Below are 20,199 nucleotides of genomic sequence, written 5' to 3'. Positions count from 1 at the left end.
GGTCCCCATTGGTGCACACCTCCTCGGGGGGCCCGGCCTGGGTGGGCCTGGATGCACCAGGGACAGGAGGGGGGGGGGGGAGTCCGAGGTGCGGCACTGTTCCAGCACCTCCCTTGCGGGAGCCTCCGGCATGGGCACCTCCACCTCCCTCGGGGCGCCCGATGGCCTCCGGGCTTCTCCATGGGATGGGGGTGTGAACGGAGCCAACCTCCAAAGCCCCCCCCGACACCTGCCGCCGCCAGTCCTGGATGCCCGCTCTGATATCGACAAGGGTCTGAAAGTTAGCGGCCATGGAGCACAGAGAGTGGGCCACCTCCCTCTGGGACTGGGCCATCTCCCTCTGTGCGTGTGCGATGCCAGCCAGCACCTGGGCAATGCCGCCGGTGCTCTCTGCAATGGCCTGCTGTGACTGGACACACTGAGGAGAGCCGCTGCATTGTCCAGGTGGCTCGAGCAGATGGTTGCTTGTGAGTGGGCAGCCCTGTCCTGGGCCACGGCCCCTGCCTGCAGAGAATGCCTCAGGCCTTGCACAACAGTCCAAAGATGTGCAGGTTAGATGGATTGGCCATGATAAATTACCCTTAGCGTCCAAAAAGGTTTAGTGGGGTTACTGGGTTACCGGGATAGGGTGGAGCTGTGGGACTTAAGTGGGATTTCCAAGGGCCGGTGCAGACTTTATGGGCTGAATGGCCTCCTTCTGCACTATAAATTCTATGAGCCTGACCCATGTCCGACACCATCGCCCCCATTGCCTCCACCGCGGACGCCACGCATGCTGTTTTCACGTTGACGTCAAAACGTAGCCTCAGGAACGGAGAATTCAGCCTTTTGTTCCTGATGAGGAAAATGTTCAACTCTAGCCGGCCTTTATTCTTACTTGCACAAGCCAGATGTCTTCTCAATTAGGTAGAGGTTAGTCTCATTTAACCAGCATTTACCTTCACCTACACAAGTCAGATACTCAACTGCTCCTGTACTCCTCCATCTGGCCATTCACAATCCAAAGTGTTGATCATCTCTGATCGTGATATCATCCAGATCTCCTATCATCTCAGTTGACGGTTGGCAGAGGTTCCTTAATTTCTTTCGACTCTGTTTAGTCTGATAGTTACTTCCTTTGCTGATTTTATCAATTCTTTACAAACAATGGCGACCAACAACGTGACTTACAAATTTTCAATCACAGGAATTGCCTTGTTTGAAATGAAAGTTCCACTTGAATATATGGGGCTGGATTCTCCATTTGGGAGACTATCTTCTCTTGCAGAGCCGAATCACTTCTGGTCCGTACTGGCACAAGGAGTGATGTTCTGAAGCAATTCACTGTCCCTTGCCATGCAAATGTATGAATGGCAGGGATCGCAAGGGATTCCATTGCGAACCTCTATTTTGAGCGGGCGGCCCGATCACGAGGACAGGCGACTGGCCCTCCTCCCGTCCCACAAAACAAATCCTGCCCCCCCCCTCCCCACCCCGCCTTCACTGACAAGTCGGAGCACCCCCCACTATGGGAATTGTTGGGTCACCCCCACCCTTACCCAAAGCACGCGCGCATAACCACATCTACCCCACGGATCCCCCATCAGAGACACCCCCCCCCACCAGACCACCCCCCCCTCCACAAGAGACCCCCCCCGCCACTGGGCGGAAATCCCATTTTTCCCGCAACGTGAGATTCTCTGCCGCATCAGAAACTTTCCTACCAGCGGCGGGCCCCGCTCTGGGCAGAAACTACCATGATCAACATTCCAGCCCTGCTGCCAATTGAGGTCCTTGTGTGGTCAATTAATGGTCAAGTAAGGGCCTCTTCCCAGTAACAAGGATTAACCCCAGTTTCTAGCAGGCCAATCATCATGCGGCATGAAATGTGATCCTTTGTGTTCCCAATTGTCATCTCTTTGGTTCTTCAGCCGGGTCGAACAGAATACAACTGCTCGAGAGGTTTACCTTCATTCCAGTGGCCCACATCACAGTGTCACCAACCTTCTGCTTCTTCCGACAATCACTGAGGCTTCTCTTGAGCCCTCATGAATTGCCAAGGCTTCTCCTCAGACCTCTTTGATCTCTGTGGCTTCTCCTAAGTCCTCACAACATAAAGTCTGCCATTTTCAGTGTTTTTTCTGCTTGAAGCTTCTTGCTCTGCTCCTCTTTCTTCTAAACTGACGCCTCTCCTTGCTCCTTGTCTCTATTCCCAGTCTGGGATGTCGCTCTGTCCCTCTCTCTATTCACTGCCTGGTATGTGATTGTGAATATTTCACTCCTGATGACATGTTAGGGGATTTTACGCCATTTCTCTTTTTTCTCTTTCTACACAAGCATAGTGCTGTCAGGATGGGTTAACTGCTGGATTGAACATGTGTCTGCGTGGGTTTCCTCCAGGTGTCCCGGTTTTTTCCCACAAGTCCCGAGAGACGTGCTTGTTAGGTGAATTAGACATTCTGAATTCTCCTTCAGTGTACCCAAACAAGCGCCGGAGTGTGGCGGCTAGGGGCTTTTCACAGTAACTTCATTACAGTGTTAATGTCAGCCTACTTGTGACACTAATAAAGATTATTATTAACTAACAGACACGTCTGCATCCTAAGTCAGGTGTGAGCATCCAGATAATGGAAGTACACAAGGGGCAAAATTCACCGACCCCCAGCAGGGTCGGAGAATCGCCTGGGGCCGCCGAAAATCCCGCCCCTGCCGCTGCAGAGGTTCTCTGCCACCCGGGAAGTGGCGGTGGCGGGAATCTCGCCACTCCGATCGGAGAGGCTCCTGCGGTGATTCTCCGGCCCGGAGTGGCCGAAGTCCCGCCGCTGGGAGGCCTGTCCCGCCGCCGAGGTTTGAACCACCTCTGAAACGGCGGGATCAGCGGCGCGAGCGGGCCCCGGGGTCCTGGAGGGGGGCGGGGGGACGATCGAACCCCGGGGGGTGCCCCCACGGTGGCCTGGCCCGCGATCGGGGCCCCCCGCTCGGACTTCGGGCCAGTGTCCTGGCTGCACTATTTCTCCTCCGCGGCCGCCACGGCCTTCGCCATGGCGGAAGTGGAAGAGAACCCCACATCGCGCATGCGCCGGCAGTGACGTCAGCGGCAGCTGGCCGCTGACGTCACTGCCGGCGCATGCGCCGACCGGCGAAAGCCTTTCAGCCAGCCCCGCTGCCGGGGGCGCCGGTTTTTTGCGCCAGTCTTCTGGTGCAAACCGCTCCGGCGTGGGTCTGGCCCCCAAAGGTGGGGAGAATTCCCCACCTTTGAGGAGGCCCGACCCCTGAATGGTTGGCGCTACTCCCCTACGCCGGCACCCTCCGTCACGCCGGGTAGGGGAGAATGCCGCCCAAGAAGTGTCATCTTTATTGTCTGGCGTTGTCTATAGCACTGCTGAACTGTTAAAACCATCAAGGTGGTCATTATGTTAAGATTGGAGTTTTGGTGAGAAGGAACCTCGTTACAATATACGTTCTGGGTGTCATGTTATATGGTTCACAGAAAGGGAAGACAAGATCAGGAAACAGCCTTCTAGGGTCAGAGTTGAGGGGGTGGCTGAATGTCCAACATCTACAGAAGATACATTTTATCACCTTGGGTTTGCAGGAAATCAGGTTATATGAGTTGACTGTATAACTGAACAATATTATAAGACTGGTGTCTGGGTAATAAACTTATATTTGGAAAATATGCTCAAGATCGCATCAAAGGGACCAATTGAGTATAAGAGATATCTTAACACATGACAACAAGCATGAATTTCATGACATCAGTCTGTGCTTCCACTAGGGCACTGAGGTATTGGATGGCTTCTGTCTCAGCTGCAATGGAATTGAGGCAGTAGCTGTCAGATGCTGCAGAGCAGCTGGATCCACCAGTGATAGTGAGGAGTTGGCCGCCGCTTCTACTTCAAGCTCTGCGTGAAATCTTGTGCCAAATCAGACTCCTCTGACTCCTTGTCAGTGAGAACAGGATCTGTGGTAGGTTTGGCAATGCACTAAACATTTCTACGAGCATACCCATCAGCACTGTCCTGTACTTTGCCCCATTGGAATCCTCATTGGAGTTCTCTGCAGCCAAACCTGGCTGTAAACTCACCCTCCAGCCAACTGGCACATGAATTATCCATTTTTGCTGCCCTGGCTCCAGCCTGTTTATGCCCAGTGATTCACTGTGTAGCAATGCTAATTCTATACTCCACTCAGATTTTGCACAATAGCAAAGCTGGGAGCTGTAATTGTCAGATTAAGAAATAGTCATTTTTCATTAGAAGTCTGTGGATGCTTCCTTCTTTCAGGGTAATACTTCATGGTCAAGCAGTAGTTCCAGCAAAGAAATGCAGAAGGAGAGGTGGAGTGTGTGTGAAAGTGGGTAGGTGGAAAGCAAAAGATGCATAATTATACCACCTGCAGCTTGTACTGCCAGATAGTTGATCAGGGTGAAATGGGATTTGAGAAGGTTCGTAAGGCAGGAACATTCCACTATCAAGAATGTCATGATATGCACTCATGTATATAATGAGATGAGACAGGCAGTGATTGACACATAGGATGACAAGTAAGCATACAACACAGTACAGCCAATCACCAGACAGGACACTACCACTATAAAGCCAGAGGGCACTAGGTTTCCCGTTCTCTCGACCCAGCTACTAAGACAGTCAGAGTCCACGAGCTAGCAAGTGCAAACACCATGCGGTAGCTAGTAAGTCTGGTCAGGCTACAACAAGGTCATCGGTCAGATCAGTATAGCGTTGACCCACAGCTGAATATGTATAGCAGTTCTATAGTTGAATAAAACAGTGTTGGATCTTCTCCAGTGTTAGACGTCTGTTTCTAACTTCCCTGCATCGAGTGCAGTCCACATCGAACCAACCTGCCTAACACATCAGTGAATATTTTCACCAATTCTGGGGGCAACTGCTTTAGTTGATGGAGCAGTATAATGTGCAGAACCATCTCCTACAAAGGGCTCAGTGATGCAGGCAAGCATGTACCATAGCCAGCACTGACCCCGCCGGTTCACTGTCGCTCCCTCCTGTTATGTGTGAACTTGTTGTGCAAGGAAGAAGACAGTTGTCAGAATATTTGTTGCTTTTTGTTTGGGTATTGTGGCTGGCATATATTAATATCTGGAGGTATATAGAAACTGCAAGATGTGGGATATGAAGCTGGCAACATTGTTAAGTATGTGAGGGTGAGCTGGCAATATGAATATTATATATCAGTCTTGATAGATTATTGATGGGGCTGTGGTGTAATAAGCAGTGTGATAGGTTGATGGTGCACTGAGATATCTTTTGAACATGCATTCAATAACCTTGACCCCACTAGAGTTCATTGAACTATTTTCTGGTGAAGTAGCCAGATCCTCAGGGTTAGACTTGGGAATTTACTTCCCTGTCCACTGCTTCCAATTCCTTTGTGACCTTTGAGGATCCTCTGGCACTCTGTGGAAATATGACCTCTTGCCTCCACTCAATCTTCCGATTAAGGCTTCCAGTACTGAATCAAAGGGCATGAGAAGTTTCTCGTTTGTTACCCCATAGATAATCTCCTTGCTTTTCCAAGAGAGTTTCTGACACAGTTTCACCAGTGATTATGGGTTGAGTGCACACTCTTTCAGAGGGACAGGCTGCCTTTAAGATCTGCAGGCGTACATCATGCTATCCATGTAAGCACTTGAGACCCCCTCTGAGCACCCAATTAGTCCACGCATTGTCAAACTCGGGGGCGCAACCTGCGGGTGGGTCGTGGGTGGGTGTCGGGAGGGTCGCGGAACCGTCTGTCACGGCGCTTCTGATCGCGCAAATCCGCGCGCAACAACCGCAGCAGCCAGCTTTTAATCATGCCAGCTGCGAGGGGCCTTTAAAATGGCCAGGAACAGATAAAAATAATTTGGACGCACTGAACATGCGTGCGCGATCATCGGTGCGCATGCGCAAATGCGCAATGTGGCAGCATTTTTTAATATGGTCGCAGCCTTTTTTTTTCAAGTTCGGGTGGCCAAAGGGACCAAAAGGACAAAGGGACCATTTGGGCCAACGGGACCCAAAACCATTTCCTCCATTTTTGTCAGCAACAAATAAGGGGCGGTATTCTCCGTTCCTGATAAAAATCGGGATGGCCGTCGTGAAATCGGTCGAGGTTCACGACGGCCTCGGGGCCCGCTCCCTGCACCTAATTCACCCCCACCCGGGGGGCTGGGAGCGGGCCTCCGTCTTTCCCGGCCACGACCTCGTCGTGCCGGAAATGATGCGCAAAACGGCGCATTTGTGAGGTCATCCGCGCATGCGCGGGTTGGAACCGGCAACCCGCGCATGCGCGGATGACTTCATCGCACAGACGGCGCGAACCGCGCATGTGCGGTGGCCGTCTTTCTCCTCAGCTGCCCGGCAAGACATGGCGGCTTGTTCTTGCCGGGCGGCGGAGGGGAAAGAGTGCGTCTGTTTCGAACACTGTATGTGTTGAGCACAGTCGTGGTGCCCCCGTGCCAATCGGGTCCCTAGGTGCCCCAAAAGGGCATCTGGCGCCCGTTTCACGAATGCAGCAACCAGGTGTGGTTGCTGCCATGGTGAAACGGGCATGAAGGGCCGGCCGCTCGGCACATCGGGCTCGGAGAATCGCCGTTCGCCGTCAAAAACGGCGAGCGCCGATTTTTCCAAGCCGGGGGGGGGGGGGGGGGGGGAGAATCGCTGGGGGTGCCAGGGGGGCGTAGAAAATGTCGGGAGGCCCTCCCGCGATTCTCCCACGCCGTGTGGGGAGTGGAGAATTCCGCCCAAGGTAAGAGAAAATAATGGGTCGCACAGATCAATCGGAGTGGGTGGCAAAGATCGGCCGGCATGGGTTGCGAAGGTCGGCTGGTGTGGGTCACGAAGGTCAGCGGCGTGGGTCGCGAATGTCAGCCGGGTTGGGTCCCGAAGGTTGGCCTGTTGGTAAAAATGGGTCACCGGAAAAAAAGTTTGAAAAACACTGAATTAGTCAACAGCATGTTTCACTCTGGGCTGCATGCCTCTATCACTGAGATGAAGAAGAAACACACAATTTGTGTGCAATTGGATGTGGAATAAGGATGCATTATGACCCCGATGCCTCACTGAATTTATAGCCCTAAAAGTGCAGTACTGGTAGGAATGCACGTCCGCCCAGTTTCTAGTACCGCCATCTTAATATCACCTGTTAATTGGTAAGGAAATTCTTCACCTGCATAGTGTCATAATCTTTAACAAACATATCAGCATTGATTGCCGCTTAATTATTTACAAGAATTATTCAAATGCCTGCATCTTTACATTTGGTGCTTTTTGATACAGTAGCTCATTTGGTAGTTTACAATGTTTACAGAACAAATTTAGCTGGGAAGAGAATCAAAGAGAATAAAGATGTATGATCTGATAGCAATTACAGAGACATGGCTGCAAGCCAACAGTCTTGAATATTCAAGGATATGAGGCATTGAGGAATGACAGGAAGCTAGGAAAAGGTGGAGGGTTAGCTTTGTTAATTCAGGATAAAATTGGGACAACAGAAAGAGATGAGCTTAGTTCTGGAGATCAAGATGCAGAATCAATTTGAGTAGACGGGTTGGGATTCTCCAGTCTCCCAGTCACGTGTTTCTTGGCAAAACGAGGTGGTACGCCGTTTGCTGGCAGCAGGATTCACTGTTTCCGCCACTGTCAAATGGAATTTGCATTGAAGCCACCCGGCACCAGCAGGAAACCACGGGTGGGCCTGAGCTGTCAGTGGGACCAGAGAATTTCACTGCCAGCAAACAGCTGGAGAATTCCAGCCAAGAAATGGTAAAGATAAAAGGGGCTGGATTCTCCGGTCACCCAGCCGCATGTTCCTCGGTGGCGCGCCTTCGCCAGCAGTGTGATTCTCCGTTCCTGCCACTGGCTCATGGTATTTTCCATTGTGGCCACCCCACTCCACCGGGAAACCCGCGGCCATGGGTGCGCTGTCAGAGAAACAGAGAATCCCGCCAGCAGAGACTTCACCCAAAGAAGTCATTTGTGGGAGTTGTTCATGGGCCCCCTAACAGTAACCACATTAGGATGGGATATACAGGAAGATATATAGGAGCTTGTGTGAAAGATACGGCAATAATCATGGCTGATTTCAGTCTACATATAGATTGGACAAATCAGGTTGGCAAAGCAACCTGGATGATGAGTTCATAGATGGCTGTTAGTGGGAACCAACAATGACTTTGGAAATTTTAGATCATCCAGTGCTGGGTGTCAGCTGAACAGTCCAACAGTTTAGAGACAGTAGAAGGGTCAAACGAGCTGGCGGTGGGGTAGAGCTGGTGTTGTCAGTGTACATGTAGAAACTCAATCTCTATTTTCAGATGTTGTCATCAAAGGGTGTCATATGGGTGATTAATAGAATGGTGTCTCAGATAAATTCTTACCATCGCCAGTTGTAAAACTGCGGAATCAGGAACTGAAGTCACCACAGCTGATTCTGTTACTATAACTGGAGAGATAGAAATGGAACCAGGGAGAGCAGACTTACTGAGCTCGACGGCCATGGAGGGGCTGCAGGAGGATGGTGTAGGAAGCAACAGTATGCTCATGAAGGTTTTCAAGAATGGAGGGGGAATGATGGATTTGCAGGAAAGTGGGACAGTACCAGGGGAGTCAGAATAGTTAATGATATCGGTTAACATAGTAGTCAGGAAAGGAAGTTGGGTAGTCCGCAAGTGAGTGGGAATAGGGTCGAGGGAACAGGAGGTGGGTCACAATGGACAAGGTCAGCCCAGAATACATGAGCGGCGATAAAGGAGAAACCAAAAGAGGTACGATTTCAAGACAAATATAATCCAATATTTTCTTATGGGGGGGTCAACCATTTGTTTATGTTTCATTTAAAGGCAAAATGGCGCCAACAAACCTGACGAGTCGCAAAATGAAGTGTCTGTAGGGTTGTGGAAGTCGGGTGAAAAATGTATTTAAAATGTATTTTATGTCACATTTTTTCTTCCTCCAATAATTGTTGTTCTCACCTTCCCCTTCAAATGCACTTTATATTTATTACTGTATATTTTTCTCATCTCTTATTTTAATTTTTCTTAAATGTTTAGGTTAATCCCTCCCACCCGGCTTACTCACTTTCCCAACTTCTTCCATCGGGCAGGAGATACAGAAGTCTGAGAACACGCACCAACTGACTCAAAAACAGCTTCTTCCCCACTGTCACCAGACTCCTAAATGACCCTCTTAATGACTGACCTCATTAACACTACACCCTGTATGCTTCAACCGATGCCAATGCTTATGTAGTTACATTGTATATCGTGTGTTGCCCTATTATGTATTCTCATGTATTTTCTTGTATTTTCTTGAATTTTGTTTAATTCCCTTTTCTTCCATGTACTGAATGATCTGTTGAGCTGCTTGCAGAAAAATACTTTTCACTGTACCTCGGTACACGTGACAATAAACAAATCCAATCCAATCTGAATACGCAGATTGTAAAGTTAAATGTGGCTCATCTGGGCTTTAAAGAAATTAACAATATTTTTCAGCACCACACTTCCATCCCAGACAAAAACTAGTTGATAGACTGTGCGCTTAGTTACCCAGGTTTAACAAAGGTTTCTAAACAGGGCTCATGGCAACACTCAGCTAGGGTAAATCATGCTGAGAACTGAAACCACCCCACACAGCGGGAGGAGGATGCTGCTGGTGGGACCAGAGATTCCCATCGACGTGGACGGCTGGAGAATTTTGGCCATAGCGTAAGTTGCATCAAAAATGTATAAAATTCATAGATAATCTATATGACGAAGTTCGAAGCATGGAGACATATGACAATCGTGGAATAACAGAAAATGGACAAACAAATTCAGCAGGTTTAAGGGATATTGAAAGAAGTAACACTGAATTAAAAATATAAACAAATACACCACCCCCACATTTCAGTACTTCATTGAGGACCTAAACTGTATAAGAAATCGGGCACATTTTCCATCCTATGAATTTAGCCCAAAGTCCGAGTTGCCTTGATTGCTCTGGGCTTGGTGGTGGTAGCCAGTTTAGAAATTGAAAAATGTATCAAAGTGCATGTTTGACCCAGTGTCTGTGGTCCAGTGTTCGGGGCCTCTACTGTGGCCGGAGGTGCTTGAGCAGATGCTGGAGAAGGCAACAAAAAGGTGTACCTACTGAAGTCCCGGCTGTTGACGCCAGTATAGAAGCTGGAGACTGATGCAAAGACCCATTATAAGGAGGCCCAAGTTGCCACCCATTCTGTCATTGAATGGTGAATCGGACTGCAGAAAATCCAACTCTAATGACTGGACTGCTCTGGTGTAGCACTGCAGTACATTCCCCAGAACGTCACCCACTTTGTCGCGGTCTACTGTGCCCTCCACAACCTGGCACAGTGGGGGGGGGGGGGGGGGGGGGGGGGTGATGTGCTTGAGGTGGAGGAGGAGGGACTTGCAGCCTCATCTGAGGAGGAGCCGGGCCAGAGGGGTAGAGGGGTTGTAGGATGAGCCTGGGAGGACCTACATTAGCAGCTGGAGGATGAAGAACAGTAGGTGCCCAGGATCCAGCTTGTCCCTAAGACCAGGGAGGCTCTCATCCTCACCCACTTCTCGTAGGACGTGGCTTTGTCCATCATCACCGCTCCCTCAACACCGTGAAGCCCATGGGGGATCATTACCAGCCCTATTTGACGTTAGAATCCAGTCAGGGAAATAGTTTATCTTTGTCTACCCTGTCTTTTCCTGCTAATAAATGTATTCTTATTTACAAGATGGGATTCAGCCCTTAAAGTTAAGAAACACGATAGCCCAACGAGCCAGTAAGCTTTCAGAATGTCAGAACAAACCACCTTGACATTCAATGGCATTACCATCGCTCAATACACCACAATCAACATTCTGGGGCTGAACATTGATCATAAACTGAACTGGACTAGCCATAGTAATACTGTGGCTACAGGGAAGGTCAAAGGCTAGGACAAAGGCCAGGTTGATAGGGTTGTGAAGAAGGCCTATGGTGTGTTGGCCTTTATTGGTAGAGGGATTGAGTTCCGGAGCCATGAGGTCATGTTGCAGTTGTACAAAACTCTAGTACGGCCGCATTTGGAGTATTGCGTACAGTTCTGGTCGCCTCATTATAGGAAGGACGTGGAAGCTTTGGAACGGGTGCAGAGGAGATTTACCAGGATGTTGCCTGGCATGGAAGGAAAATCTTATGAGGAAAGGGTGATGGACTTGAGGTTGTTTTTGTTAGAGAGAAGAAGGTTAAGAGGTGACTTAATAGAGGCATACAAAATGATCAGAGGGTTAGATAGGGTGGACAGCGAGAGCCTTCTCCCGCGGATGGCGGTGGCTAGCACGAGGGGACATAGCCTTAAATTGAGGGGTAATAGATATAGGACAGAGGTCAGAGGTGAGTTTTTTACGCAAAGAGTGGTGAGGCCGTGGAATGCCCTACCTGCAACAGTAGTGAACTCGCCAACATTGAGGGCATTTAAAAGTTTATTGGATAAGTATATGGATGATAAGGGCATAGTGTAGGTGAGATGGCCTTTAGTTTTTTTCCATGTCGGTGCAACATCGAGGGCCGAAGGGCCTGTACTGCGCTGTATCATTCTATGTTCTATGTTCTATAACCCTATGGTTAGTAACTCACCCCCTGACCCCCCAAAACCTGTCCCCCATCTAGAAAGCACAAGTCAGGAGTGTAATGGAATACTCTCCACTTGCCTGGATGAGTGTGGCTCCAACAACACCCAAAAAGCTCAACACCATCCAGTATGGCTCCAACAACACTCAACAAGCTCAACACCATCCAGGAAAAAGCAGCCCGCTTAATTGCTTCCCCTTCAACAAACATTCAATCCCTCCATCACTGATGAATAATGGCAGCCGTGTGTACCATCTGCAAGATTCACTGCAGGAATTGGGGGCAGCAGGGTAGCATGGTGGTTAGCATAAATGCTCCACAGCTCCAGGGTCCCAGGTTCGATTCCCGGCTGGGTCACTGTCTGTGTGGAGTCTGCACGTCCTCCCCCTGTGTGCGTGGGTTTCCTCTGGGTGCTCCGGTTTCCTCCCACAGTCCAAAGATGTGCGGGTTAGGTGGATTGGCGATGCTAAATTGCCCATAGTGTCCTAATAAAAGTAAGGTTAAGGGGGGGTTGTTCGGTTACGGGTATAGGGTGGATACGTGGGTTTGAGTAGGGTGATCATGGCTCGGCACAACATTGAGGGCCGAAGGGCCTGTTCTGTGCTGTACTGTTCTATGTACAGTGCAGAAGGAGGCCATTTGGCCCATCGCACCTGCACCAGCCCTTGGAAAGAGCACCCTAGTTAAGCCCACGCCTCCACCCCATCCCCATAACCCAGTAACCCCACCTAACCTTATTGGACACGAAGAGCAATTTTGAATGGCTCATCCACTGAACCTGCACATCTTTGGTCTGTGGGAGGAAACTTGAGCACCCGGAGAAAGCCCACGCAGACACTGGGAGAATGTGCAGACTCCACACAGACAGTGACCCAAGCCGGGATTCAAACCTGAAGCTTGGAGCTGTGAAGCAACTAAGCTAACCACTGTGCTGCCCAATGGTAATTTACAATTAGAACTTACTTCGTTCGGAAATAATGTAGTGAATTGATTTTTATTGCAGTTTTGTGTTTTATATATTAGATTTATCGTCACAAATGCATAACCCCCCCCCCCCCCCCCCCCCCCCCCCCACATGTTCAGCCTTAAGCAATTCCATATTGTAACTCTGCATCGATTTTGTTTTTGTTTTGAATAAACGTTTTTTGAATATACCATCTGATGAGTCTGTCCAACCTTGTGGGTTTAAGACTTGTTTGGATCTTAAAGAGTTAAAATGAATCATTGGTGAATTGAGTTGATTCCACTTGGGCACACATTCAAATTCTTACATTATGTTTGGACAAGGCTGTAATGAAGTCAGAAGCTGATTGGCCCTGGCACAACCCAAACTGAGCATCAGTGAGCATATTATTGATGTGTCGTGCTGTTTGATAGCACTGTCAATGACACCTTCCATCACTTTGCTGATGATCGAGAGCAGGGATGGGGCAGTAATTAGATTTGTCCTGCTTTTTCTGGCCAGGACATATCTGGGCAACTTTCCACATTGCTGGGTAGATGCCAGTGTTGCAGCTCTACTGCGACAGTTTGGCGAGGATGGTGGCTAGTTATGGAGCTCACGTCTCGAGTACTATTGCTGGAATATTGTCAGGGCCTTTGCAGTATCCAATTCCTAGGTTACGGGTATAGGGTGGATACGTGGGTTTGAGTAGGGTGATCATGGCTCGGCACAACATTGAGGGCTGAAGGGCCTGTTCTGTGCTGTACTGTTCTATGTTCTAATTCACCAAGGTTCCTTAATAAACTGTTTATTTGTTAATCGACTTGATGGTAGCCAGTTGTTCAAGATATTACAGTGACATAAAGACTACAATAATATACCCTCATGCACAATTCCACCTTCAACATCTGCAAGGAAATAGTAAAATCTTTAGTTCAACAGTAATCTTTTCTCCTTTTCATTTTAAAGGGTTTGAAAAAATAAAATTATTTGCAGTTGATGCTTCGGAAAAGGAGAATACAATGGAGTAAAGTAACACAAAGGACAATGGCTGGTGTGAAAGGACAGTTCAATGGTGCGAGAAAACAGCAAGGGCTCCCTTGTCGGACTTTGCACGGACACAAGACTCAGATTTTGCTACTCAATGTAAGAGTATTGAGCTCTTTCCTGGGTTTACTTCATCCTGGATTGTCAGGCACTCCAGCATGTATGAATGCAGAAGCAATAAATACTTACAATATTACCAAAGGAAACAAATCTCATGGAAATTATAAGTTCATTGCAGATAACACTTAACTTACTAAATAAAAGAGGGGAGGACAGACACCTGGCAATAATTTAAATTAAGATATGAACATGCATTAAAACATAAGAACATAAGAGCTAGGAGCAGGAGTAGGCCATCTGGCCCCTCTACGTGCTCCACTATTCAATAAGATCACAGCTGATCTTTTTGCGGACTCAGCTCCACTTACCAGCCCGCTCACCATAACCTTATATTCCTTTACTGTTGAAAAATCTATCTGCCTTTCCTTAAAAACATTCAATGAGATAGCCTCAACTGCTTCACTGGGCGGGGAATTCCACAGACGTCCCCACTCAACTCAATCCTAAATCTGCTCCCCCTTATTTTGAGGCTATGCCCCCTAGTTCTTGTTTCGCCCACTCGTGTAACTAACCTCCCTGCTTCGATCCTATCTATTCCTTCATAATTGTATATGTTTCTATAAGATCCCCCCTCATTCTTCTGAATTCCAATGAGTATAGTCCCAGTCTACTTAGTCTCTCCTCATAAACTAATCCTCTCATCTCTGAAAGCAACTTAGAGAATCTCCTCTGCACACCCTCCAGTGCCAGTACATCCTTTCTCAAGTAAGGAGACCAAAACTGTACACAGTACTCCAGGTGTGGCCTCATCTGCGCCCTATACAGCTGCAACACAACATCCCTGTTTTTAAACTCCATCCTTCTAGCAATGAAGGACAAAATATAATTTGCCTTCTTAATCATTTCCTGCACATGCAAACCAACTTTTTGCAATTCATGCACAAGGACACCTAAGTTTCTCTGTACAGCAGCATGCTGCAATGTTTTACCATTTAAATCATAGTCCATTTGCTGTTATTCCTATCAAAATGGATGACCTCACATTTACCAACATTGTACCCCATCTGCCAGACTCTTGCCCACTCACTTAAACTAGCTAAATCTCTCTGCAGACTTTCAGTGTCCTCTGCACAATTGGCTCTACCACTCATGTTCGATTCTTAACATCTTCAATTAATACTTTTCATACTGTTGCTGATTAAGATAGAAATGCAACAAAATCAGATATTTTATAATATAAAATTTATATGAATTTAGAGAGGGAAAACGTGCTACAAATGAATCCCTTTGTCTCTGTGCCAGAAGGCAGGTCAATATACAAAAGTGGCCAGATCTAACCACACTTTCAATGAGAGTTGATTAATCTCTTTAGTTGATACCATGGCCTATACTCAGGAACTCGATACATGAGACTAGAGACTACAGAAGCATATACTTTAATTGGGCTGGAGATGCACTGGCATGCTGGGAATTTCCAGCTGTCATATTGTATGGCAGTGTTAGATTATTTGAGAGAGATATGCAGGCTGTGCAAATCCAGCCGACAAAACACTGAGGAAAGTACAGAAAACATGTGGTGAACCAAGTACTCTGAATGATTGGAAAATTGAAAGAGGAGGCTGAAGAACAAGTGTGGGAGACAGGAGATCTGGTGAACAAGAAAGGTACAAAACCTAATCCTTCTTAAAGTGCCGAAAAGAGGTCTTAATGGAATTACGCTGAGTTTCAGTTGTAACACCGAGAACAAACAGCAGATCCTTAAACTTCCAGAATTGTGACCAGATAGTCTCCCAACTGAAATATGTAGCAAGAAGAAAGCCATTTGGATTCAGGGATATAAGGTACATTTAATGTGTATTATGGAGAGAGATGACTATAGCAGTAAATTCCATCATGGCCTCCATGACTGTTTCATAATGCAAAATAAAGTTGATTGAGTTCACCAAATGAGCCAGTGTAAACATTGTTCTTTTCTGACCCCTCATTGTTGTGGCTTTATATGTGTAACATTCACATTCATTGTGTGTGACTTACCCGAATGGGAACAGAGTCCCGTGACGAGTGCATTTAACCGGGTGTTTCCGGTGCTGCCCCATTCGGAAAAACACGTGGCCTCAGCGGAAGCCCCAATGAGGCCGCACTTTGTGCTGTTTTCTGCACTGAGGAGCTCCGCTCGCCGGAACACCTTAGTGCAGGAGATTGGGATGCCATTTTGAAACGGCGCCCCGAGCGCTCAACCACCCCACCCCCCTTGACGCAACCCCAAACCCCCACCTCCCCAAAGCCCCCACTCACCTGTAAGAGGGTCCGCAGATCCCCCTCCCACCCCTTAGGGCACCCCTGGGACAATCAGCATTGTGGGGAAAATGTCAGCTTGGCACCTTGTCATTGCCATCCTGGCACCCTGGCAGTGCCCCTTCCAGCTTGCAGTGCCACCTGGGCACCTCAGCAGTACCAGGCTGGCATCCAAGTGGCACTGGCAGTGCCAGGGTGCACAGGTGGCACCAGCAGTTCCAGGATGCCATCCTGCCCAGAAGTCCTCCAATCGCCTGGGAGACCCACATGAGTGCTGTTGCACCTGGTCCCCATTTGTGGAGACCAGCACTGAACAGCGCTCATCCAAGATCTCCAAGGTGAGGCAGATAGATCCCTAGCCTTGGGTAGATTGCGAAAGTGCATATTAGAATGAGATTAGCTGTCTCACTCTAAGATGCAGATTTGCTCAGAAGTGCTCCCGCCCACAATGGGTAGAATTCACATTGGGATGTCTCGAGAGATCATGTCAAATCCCAGAAGAGGAATCTTCTGCCATCTACCCGTCACGCCGCACCACCTTTTAGGCACGATGCAGCTGGTTGATCTTTCTGGTAGTGTAGGACTGCACTCTTAACTACTGATTCCTGATCCTATTACTTTTCACCTGGTTGTTATATTCCAGAAAACCCAGTGATGAAGGATAGACTCGAATCCAATCTTTACACATTTTTATCAGCTTTTAGTTACATTACAAACAAACATCTCCAAAGCCAACAGCTCTAATTTCAGTCTATTCCTGTTTTTAGGAGCATAACAAATCTATATTAAATCCCACCATCTGCATACAATTAAACACAATTAATATTCAATTAACAGTTATATGCAAACACTCTCTCCCATTTACGTGCAAGAGTGAGTTTCCATAACTGACTACAGCTGCCCTGTTGTCCATCCGTATTATGTGTTGGACTGTTATATTAAGACACCCTTGTCCAGTCTTCACTGTTATATTAATCTTCTCTTACTTTAACTCTTTTAGGAAAAATGGCTCATAACATTTGTGAATCTCAACCTGACATGAAAATCGAGGAGAGGGAGATCCAGATCAGCAGTAAAAGTAAGTAGGATGAAAAAATATAAGGACGAGATTGCTTTAGTTTCATTTTCATTAAGGAAAATTTGCCTATGCAAAGCCTTAAGGCTACAAACAGACCAGCAAATACATGATGTGATGAATGTCAGAATTTCAGATACCTTGTATTATATGTGTTTGTTGCAGTAAGGGTGAAAGCTTGAGTTAGTATGTGACTACTGCAGTCATGTTTTTAAAAATCCTGGTTTGAAAGACAGACTCTTTTTGGAGCACAGTGGTTAGCACTGTTCATTCACAGCTTCGTGTCCCAGGTTCGATTCCCGGCTTGGGTCACTGTCTGTGTTTAGTCTGCACGTTCTCCCCGTATCTGCATGGGTTTCCTGCGGGTGCTCCGGTTTCCTCCCACAAGTCCCAAAAGATGTGCTGTCAGATAAATTGGACATTCTGAATTCTCCCTCTGTGTACCCAAACAGACACCGGAATATGGCGACAAGTGGCTTTTCACAGTGGCTTCAATGCAGTATTAGTGTAAGCCTACTTGTGACAATAAAGATTATTAGGTGCAATTAAAGCATCATAAAAGTTTGGGCTAATGGACTTCTAGCATTCCTGAGTCTGCTAACTGCATTCAAAAATGGTTTGTGACCTGCGATGGTTTTCTTGTTTGACTTGAAGTAAAGATAGCAGTTAAGGGTTATTGTGTCACTGTATTGTTTAACATTGTTTATGGGGTAATTGTAAGCTATTTTATTGTGCAATGTTAAAGATTTTTTAATACTGCATGAGTGATAAAGTTTGTTTTAACATATCATATCCCTTTTTTGCGTGAAATCACTATCGAAGCGATATATCCTTTCCTCACTACCTTAAAAAATTAAAAATAAATATTGGGGTGTCTGTCCAGTATCCCAGCAACTGTTGGGGTCTGGTCCAGGATTGTAAAAATGATCAAACTCCTTCAAAATATACAGATGAACTACCAATTATAACAATGCATGTTAATTTATTTTACGCCAAATGAAACAAAGCAGGATGCCATATAAGAGAAGGACCAGCCCTTTCACCTTTGCCAACCAACCACATCTTCACCCGGGCTGTTATTCGCCCATTCCGCCTCATTCACCAGCTGAGGGTAATCATGCAGGAGTGTGAGATGGTATTGATGAGGTGTTGCCTGCTCATTTAAATGGTTGAATGTGTGCTCCATATGCTGTTGAGTGGCTGCATGCATCACCAGGTCTGGATGTGTGCGTGGCAAGTTTGGCCAGGCCCAGAAGCATGTTCAGGAGGTGGTCCTACTCCCTCCCTGCCCCTCTCCACACTGGGTGCCCTGTGCAATTATTATATTATTATTATAAAAGCAAAATGTCTGCAATGAAAATAGTCTTAAAATAAAAAGAGTCTGGTTATACACCAACTGGATGTCCAGAAGTGATATAACAACCACCCTCATATGAATTCCCATCGCACAGTGCCCCAGTCATCACACTGAGACGCCATATCGGAGTCCTCTATATCGGAGAGACCAAACGCAGACTGGCTGATCGTTTTGCTGACCACCTTCGGTCTGTGCGCATTCAGGACTCTCATCTTCCCGTTGCTTGCCATTTTAACTCATGACCCTGTTCCCATGCCCGCATGTCTGTCCTTGGCCTGCTCCAATGTTCCAGTGAAGCTCAACGCAAACTGGAGGAACAACATCTCATCTTCCGGTTAGGCACGCTACAGCCTTCCGGTCTCAACATCGAATTCAACAACTTCAGATGATCAGCTCGTCCCCACCTCGACCCATTTTTTTTTCAGCCCATTTCATTTCAACTGTCTTTTACCATTTCTTTCTTTCTTGTCTTCCTTTACATATATTTATCCCCCCATCTTATCCACTTTTTCTTACTCTTTCTTCCCTTTGCTTCACCAACATCTACATGTGTCACAGTTTACCCTCTGATGTTAGTTTCCCTGTTGTTTGGCCTTTCACACCTTTTGTTCTTTCTGCAGACTGCCATTAACACTCTTTCCGCTGGTTTCTGGGCTATTAGCACTCTTTTCCCTTGGTATATGTGGCTATGACTCATCTTTCATTCTCACTCCACAGTATAAATATTTCCCGCTTTCTCTGTCTTTTAGCTTTGATAAAGGGTCATCGGGACTCGAAACGTTAGCTCTTTTCTCTCCCTACAGATGCTGCCAGACCATTTCCAGCATTTTCTCTTTGGTTTCAGATTCCAGCATCTGCAGTAATTTGCTTTTAATTCCAGGGCTGTTTAGCTCACAGGGCTAATCGCTGGCTTTGAAAGCAGACCAAGGCAAGCCAGCAGCACGGTTCAATTCCCGTAACAGCCTCCCCGAACAGGCGCCGGAATGTGGCGACTAGGGGCTTTTCACAGTAACTTCATTTGAAGCCTACTCATGACAATAAGCGATTTTCATTTCATGTAAAACAGGTTCGAGACTGAAACTTGAGAGCTGACAAACTGCAGCCGCATATTAACACTCCACTCCATACCCACTCGCCAACAAGATGGCAGCACGGGGAGCGGCACCCGGTTTGTGCATGCGGAACTGGAGACCTTGCTAGATGCCGTGGAGGAGAGGCGGGTTACCCTGTACTCCACGGTGGGAAGGAGGTGGCCAGCCACTACCGCACACTGGGCCTGGGTGCAGGAGCAGTGTCGGAAAAAGCTGCAAGACCTCCTTAGGGCGGCCAAGATGTGTAGGCAGCACTGTACCCCTGGCACTAACCCCCATCGGAAATACCTGTAAAGCCGATCCCCCCTCCCACTCAGAGGGCGACTGAACCCCACCTTGCACCACATGCCAGGACCCATACCAGTAGCCATGGGTAGTGCCCTGACTACCATGGTCACCAGCTATCCACCCACCCCTGTGCTGCATGCATTCAACTGCCTAACACTGTGCACTTTCTGTCTACCCCCCCCCCCCCCCCCCCTTCGCCATTCCAGGAGAAGGCAGTGCATTACCGGGAGAGAGAAAGGACCGGAAGGGAACTACTGGATCGGCAGCATCTGACTATCCACTCTGTCCATGCCACTCATAATCTTGTAGACCTCTATTAGGACCTCTCTCAACCTCCATCATTCCAGTGGGAACAGACCGTGTTTATCTAACCTCTCCTCATAGCTAATGCCCTCCATACCAGGCAACACCCTGGTGATTCCCCTGCTGTCTTGACA

The sequence above is a fragment of the Scyliorhinus canicula genome, chromosome 3 (genome assembly GCF_902713615.1).
Source record: "Scyliorhinus canicula chromosome 3, sScyCan1.1, whole genome shotgun sequence".
Classification (NCBI taxonomy): Eukaryota; Metazoa; Chordata; class Chondrichthyes; order Carcharhiniformes; family Scyliorhinidae; genus Scyliorhinus; species Scyliorhinus canicula.
The sequence above is the reverse complement of the archived record's forward strand: the minus strand, read 5'-3'. Positions refer to the sequence as shown.